Source organism: Suricata suricatta, chromosome 4, assembly GCF_006229205.1.
Source record: "Suricata suricatta isolate VVHF042 chromosome 4, meerkat_22Aug2017_6uvM2_HiC, whole genome shotgun sequence".
NCBI classification, from domain to species: Eukaryota; Metazoa; Chordata; class Mammalia; order Carnivora; family Herpestidae; genus Suricata; species Suricata suricatta.
The window spans coordinates 146095745-146102171 of record NC_043703.1 but is presented as its reverse complement, the minus strand read 5'-3'; the positions used below and the strand labels follow the sequence as shown (position 1 = coordinate 146102171).

The 6427-nt window shown below is 49.2% G+C and overlaps 1 long non-coding RNA gene across 2 annotated transcripts; it reads right to left on the bottom strand.

Moving 5' to 3' along the window:
- Positions 1 to 2574: 2574 nt before the first annotated feature.
- Positions 2575 to 6135, bottom strand: LOC115289153. 2 transcript variants are annotated; one of them, XR_003907418.1, is made up of 2 exons: positions 5817 to 6135; positions 2575 to 2938 (listed from the first exon to the last, which is right to left on the bottom strand). It is a non-coding gene; the product is annotated as an uncharacterized LOC115289153 (long non-coding RNA). The 2 variants fall into 2 exon arrangements; XR_003907417.1 differs by having other exon boundaries at positions 5822 to 6135.
- Positions 6136 to 6427: the final 292 nt, after the last annotated feature.

Genomic DNA, 6427 nt, shown 5'->3' with positions numbered 1-6427 from the left:
GCTGTTGGCAAGATGGGTGGCTGCTTCTTCAAAGCGGTGTGAAGAGGTGAGAAGCGTTTAGCGTATCCCTTCACAAGAGTGAGGTCCCGCAGGCTGAGCGGCCTCAAATGCCACTCATGTGGGTTTTACAGGTCCTCCATCCTGAATGCGTGCTCTGTCTCGACCCGAAGGGAGGGCACACAGCTGCTCTCCAAACACTTCCTTCACTCAATGACTACCACCTGCTGGCATTATTCTAGGGGCCGGGGATGCCGCCCTGGAAAAGGCAGGCGGACCCATGTGACTTCTTTTGTGGGAAGGTGGGGGTGAACACATGATCCCAGGAATAATTCTAATATCCGCTGTCCTACATGAACGTATAAAACAGGTGTCCCTACTTAATCTGACTTAATCAGAGAGGTCCACTTCCCTGAGGAGGTCTTTATGAAGCTCAGAACCCATGAGTATACAGTACTCAGGCTGGGGCCAGGTAGAGGGAGGAGGTGGGGAGAGGGGCGGCCAGTCAGACCTCCCAGGAGTGTGCAAGCCAGCGAGCAAGTGAGGGGTTTATCCTGGGGTTACAGGAAGTCACTGTGGGGTTTTGAGGGTTTTGAGCAAGCCTGGCCTTTTAGAACATAACCAGTTAGAAAATACAGCTGGAGAAAAGAATTCATAAGACTTAACACAAAGAAGAAACTATTTAGAAAGTTATTTATCAAGAAATATGTATTACGGATCTAAAGAAAAGCTATGAACTTTTCCTGAGAGACAGAAAAGAGTCGAATGAACGGAAAGACACATTTTGTCTCGAATAAAAGGGAGTATTGGGAAAATGTGATGTTTTCTTAAGTCTGCTGTGTATTTGCCACACGCGTGTAATACAACCTTCTGGGTCCAAGGGCCCCTCTTTTACACTTTCCAACTTCCAGTACTTTGCCTTCATAACACGTATGACAGATTCGATTACTTTTGTGTTTATGCGTTTCAGCTGTCTACCCACTACCCTGGTAAAAAGAACACTACAGTTCATCTGGAAAACACACAAGTGAAAATAGCCAGTACATTTCTTTTTTTTTTTTTTAATGTTTTATTTTTGATACAGAGAGAGACAGAGCATGAGACGGGGAGGGGCAGAGAGAGGAGGACACACAGAACCGGAAGCAGGCTCCAGGCTCCGAGCTAGCTGTCAGTACAGAGCCTGACGTGGGGCTCGAACCCACAAATGTGAGATCTGAACTGAGCCGAAGTCAGAGGCTTAACCGACTGAGCCACCCAGGCGCCCCAACCAGTACATTTCTTTGAAAAAAAAAAAAAGATATCTTACCAGGTAATAAAAATATGTTATAAAGCTGGAGTAAATAAAGCAATTTGGCACACATATTAAAAAAATAGGCAGAAGGATCAATAGAACACAATAGAGAGACCAGAAACGGAGCCTGACTCTATGTGGAAATTTAGAACGTCATAAACGTGATGCTACATCACTGGAGGAATGGATTGGTCACTAAATAGCACCGGGAAGGGGCCCCTGGGTGGCTTAGTTGGTTAAGCTTCGGACTTCGGCTCAGGTCATGACCTCACAGTTTGTGAGTTCAAGCCCTGCATCAGGCTCTGTGCTGACAGCTCAGAGCCTGGAGCCTGCTTCAGATGCTGTGTCTCCCATTCTCTCTGCCCCTCCCCTGCTCACGCTCTGTCTCTCTCTGTCTCTCAATAATAAATAAAAGAAATGTTAAAAAAAAAAAAGAAAAAAGAAAAGAAAAAGAAATAGCATTGTGGAAAATGGCTTGCCATGTCGAAAACCATATCTTTCTCTGCATCCAAATAAATTGTGGCTGGATTGAATTTTAAATGTAAAAACTGAACCATGAAAACATGAGAAGAAAGCACACATACATTTCTATTGAACCCAGGAGAAAGGACAAACAAGCACGGAAAAAAGAGATTCGTGTGGGTGACAGACACATTAAAAGCTCAGCCTAACTCATACTTTTAAAAATATGAATTAAAATAAGTTACTATTGTGGGTGGGCACTTGGGTGGCTCAGTTTGTTAAGCAGCCGATTTTGGCTCAGATCATGATCTCGAGGTTCATGAGTTCGAGCCCCGCATCAAGCTCTGTGTGACCGCTCAGAGCCTGGGGCTGCTTTGGATTCTAAGTCTCCTTCTCTCTATGCCCCTCCCCCCTCACACTCTGTCTCTCTTTCTGTCAAAAATAAGCATTTAAAAAAAAAGTTACTATTTTTAACCTATCAGGGTGGCAAAAATAGTGGGACGCTGGTAAGGGAGGGGAGAAACGTCGGACTGCACAAATGGAAACCAGCCCCGCCCCTGTGTGAGGCTGCTGGGCAGGGGCCACCAACGCTTTAATTGCACATCTCATTACGCCAGCAATTCCACTTTTAGGAATTGATTTCACTGCAGCGTTATTTGTAAGAGCTCATCACTGGGAACAGGCCTTGGGCATGGCGATGGGAAAAGAGCTCCAGCATGCACTTGCACTTGAAAAATGCAAGGAGCACACGCACACACAAAAAAGCAAGGTACAGAAGTCTAAATTGTTTGTTTTTTAAAGTCACACACAAACATGCCTAATTATATGTAGACACACATAGGTGAAAGCATTTATATGCTGTGGAAAAATTTGGAAGGATACAGATGAAACCGACGGGCTCTGGGAAGCAGGCCTGGAGTCTGGGGATGGGGGAGGGGTCTGTCTTTCACTTTCTATCACCTTCTATCCTCCTTGGCTCTCTGAATTTTCACCCTGAGCATGTATTCTTCTGCAATAGTACCAACATTGTGGCTGCTGTCGTTGTTTTAAGATCCGTCAGGCTGCCATGGAGTGGCCTGGCACACGGGCCGCAGGTGGCTTTGTGGAGAGATGTGTGGCCATCCAGATGAGGCACGCTGGTGGCAGGGATGACGGTGGTGCTGCGAAATCGGTGGGTCGCAGACTTACCTACAGGGTAACGCAGACAGGCCGGTGAGAGTGGAATTGTTCTGAGCTCCCACGACACTCTCCCACCCCACGCTTCTGCCCTACGACAAAAGTCATCCCCCCACCCCCCAGCTCCACTAGACTCTGTGAGGACAGAGACCAGGCCTGTTATGTTCTCCACTTGGAACAGAACCTGCAGGACCCAGGCAGCCAGGGACCGCCAGCACTGGCTCTAAGCGCTCAGAGCCTGAGTGAGACCCCCCACCCCCAGGCTAAAGCAGGGAAAGGGTTTGAGCCCGTTCTGCCCACCCACCCCATGGACTCACACACACACTCTCATGAGTACAAGCCTCAGCGCCAGGTAGGAGCCTGTTTGGCACCTGCTGAATACGTATTTGAATGGGCACCGCCTATTCCCGGTCCAGAAGGCTGAGCCACCGAGCGTACCACCTACCTGCCCCACCACTCGATGCCCCATGCCTGAACCCGCTTCCTGCCCAGCACAGATTTCCGGGCTGGATGGACTTGGTCCAGGAGAAGGCTGCTCAGACTCCGCGCCTGCATCCCTGAGCCCTAGCCCCACACCCCTTGCCCTGCCCAGGGCACCTGCTGCTTACAGGAAGAGATCCTTCCCTGGCCTTCCCTGCTGCCCTTTGTGTTGGGCCTCCCCCTAACCTGAAGCACCTGCAGGCCCCAAGTCCACTGAGCAGGGAGCCACAGAGTTGTCCCAGAACCCCCAGGAAAGTCAAAGATGACATCTGAGTTGGGACTTGAAGCACGAAAGAGGAATGAGCTCCCGCCAGATAAAAAGGAGAAGGGAGAGGATGCAGGGGCATATGGGACCCAGCGAGCTTCTGCAGGGCGCCGGAGAGGCAGCCAGACTGGGAAATGGTCGAGGGAGTTATATTCATAATGGCCACCTCACACCTCGATGGCCCTCTGCGCCCCGGTGCTCCCTGGGCGTGCTGCATGTCACAGCCGTGGGGGGGGGTGTCTCCTCCCCTACACTTCAGGCTTCATCTCTGGGCCCCAAGAGCCTGGCACAGCGTAGGGCATGGTGCTCAACAGACGTCTGTTGGCCGGACAAAAGGGGGATATTTGTAACTGTGGTAATTGCACAGTTGTAAACGTAGACCAGAGCTCCGTGGGTCGTATGCGGATTGGTGGGCGTTACTGCTTGTGAATTACAGCCCAGCTCCGGGTGTGAAGCGCGGCAGAAGGCCTATCTGTGCTTTGCAGTTCACCAAACACTTTCACTTCACTCATCCTGTGTCACCCCAGCAATAGCCCCGTTTCACAGATAGAGCAACTGAGGTGTCAGTGGCTTGCGCATATCCCACAGCGGCCAACCTGGGCCTCACTCTCAGAACTTGTTGCTTACAGGATAAGAGTCTGACGGACATTTTCAGAGGATGTGGTCCAGGGGTGGTTATGGAAATTCAATGTGCTGAGGTCACGGCTCCTCCTGTGGGTGCCGGTGGTCCCCTTCTAAAATCCAGGCGGCGGGGGGCGGGCACCTGGGTGGCTCGGTCAGTCAAGCATCTGACTCTTGATTTCGGCTCAGGTCATGATCTCACAGTTCGTGAGTTCAAGCCCCGACTAGGGCACTGCGCTGACAGCGTGGAGCCTGCTTGGGATTCTCTCTCTCCCTCTCTCTCTGCCCCTCCCCTGCTTGTTCTCTATCTCTTTCACAAAATAAATAAGTAACTTTTAAATCGGGGGGTGGGAGAGCGAGGACAGGAACGGTGACAGCAGGTGGTATCAGGTGACAGCAGGTGGTATCAGGTGACAGCTGTGACACCTGCCATCTTGCCCTCCGGGAAGCCCAGCCCCTGTGGGAGAGGTTGTGTAAATCGGTTCTGTGCAGCAGGGGCCCCGAGACCAGCCGGGCAGACCAGGGTGACCCTCCTCATACTCTCCCCCAGTTCACAGAAACTGCCCCGGTTTCCGTGCGGGAGGTATTTGGACTCTCGGTCCGATTTCCTCCAAAGAAGGTGTTCTACTGCAATAGACTTAAATAAAAATACAGGACAGGATACTCGTGACATATTTGTATGAAACAGGATGTATTAAACAAGATATACATATGCTAAAAAATTATCTATTGCTTGTCTAAAACTCAAGTGAAACCAGGCATCCTGCATCTTATGTGGCCATCTCGATGGCAAAAAAAAAAAAATTAAGTTAATAAATTGCAAACTAAAATGATAAAATAAAGTGATGAAATAAAATATAAAAAATAAAGTCAAAGAAGATAAAATTTAAGCTGATATAAAATAAAATACAAAATTTAGAGAATTAAAATAAATTAGATATAATAAAAAAATTGGAAAATACAGATAAAGACGTAAGATGTAAATACATTTGTTTGTCTGCTAGGCGGGTGGAGGTCTGTGTGATCCCTGGTGCCTTAACTGTCCAGCAGGCTGGTGGCAGCCCAATGCCACCCTGCCTGGCATTTCAAGTCCCCACCTGTGGCTCTGCACAGCTGGCCCCCCAACTCTGCCTCCTGGGAAATAGGGTGTCTCATCCAGAGTCCTCTCAACCAGGTGGCTGAAGGATATAGCATTTAATCCACAGCTTTTTAATTTTTTTTTAATGTTTGTCCATTTTTGAGAGAAAGAGACAGCATGAGCTGGAAGGGTCAGAGAGAGAGGGAGACACAGAATCTGGAGCAGGCCTGAGCTGTCAGCACAGAGCCCAACGAAGGGCTCGAACCCACGAACCATGAGATCATGACCTGATCTGAAGTCAGACACTCAACTGACGGAGACACTCCACCACTTTTTAACTGAACCCAGTGTGTTCTGGAAATGGCTTCCTGCAGCTCTGGAAGGAGCCCCGAGAGAATGAGCAAAGACCGCTCTGTTTTCAGAAAGGTTGCACCCCGCCTCCTCACCTCACCTCCGCTGTCTCCTCTTGCCGGGGAGAAGGTCAGGTGGTGGTGCCACCTGTGTCTGTAGGTTCCCAGGGCACCTTCCAAGGCCCCCATGGGAGGCTGATGCTGGTGACAGCTCCCCTAGCTGGACCTTGCTACCCCAATCCCAGGTGACACTGTGCAGCCGGAAATAGGGGGGGTTCCTTGTCTTTTTTCCAACAAATCTGAATGCTGGAAGGCACTGCAGAGGACTTTTGGTCACTTGGGAAAAGGCCAATCTGTACCTTAGAAAGGAAGGGCAGTAATAAAGTTCTCACGATATTATATTAATCCACCTAATACAACCATAGAGCTCCAAAACCTTATGCCCAGGGCCCCGCTCCTTGGGCATTTATCTTATTGAAATAGTTATGTGCATAATAATGTTCATTATGGCATCATTGACAGTGGTTAAAACTTGGAAACAGCTGAAAACCTAGGAAGGAAGAAGTATTCATTCAGTAAAGGATTGAACCGCAGGAGATGCAGTGCTGGACAGCCTCTCCGTGATTATTGCCAGGGCTGTAGAAACATGGAGAAATGTTCACATCATGCCATGAAAGGCAGCTGACATGAAATGGTGCACACTCCTG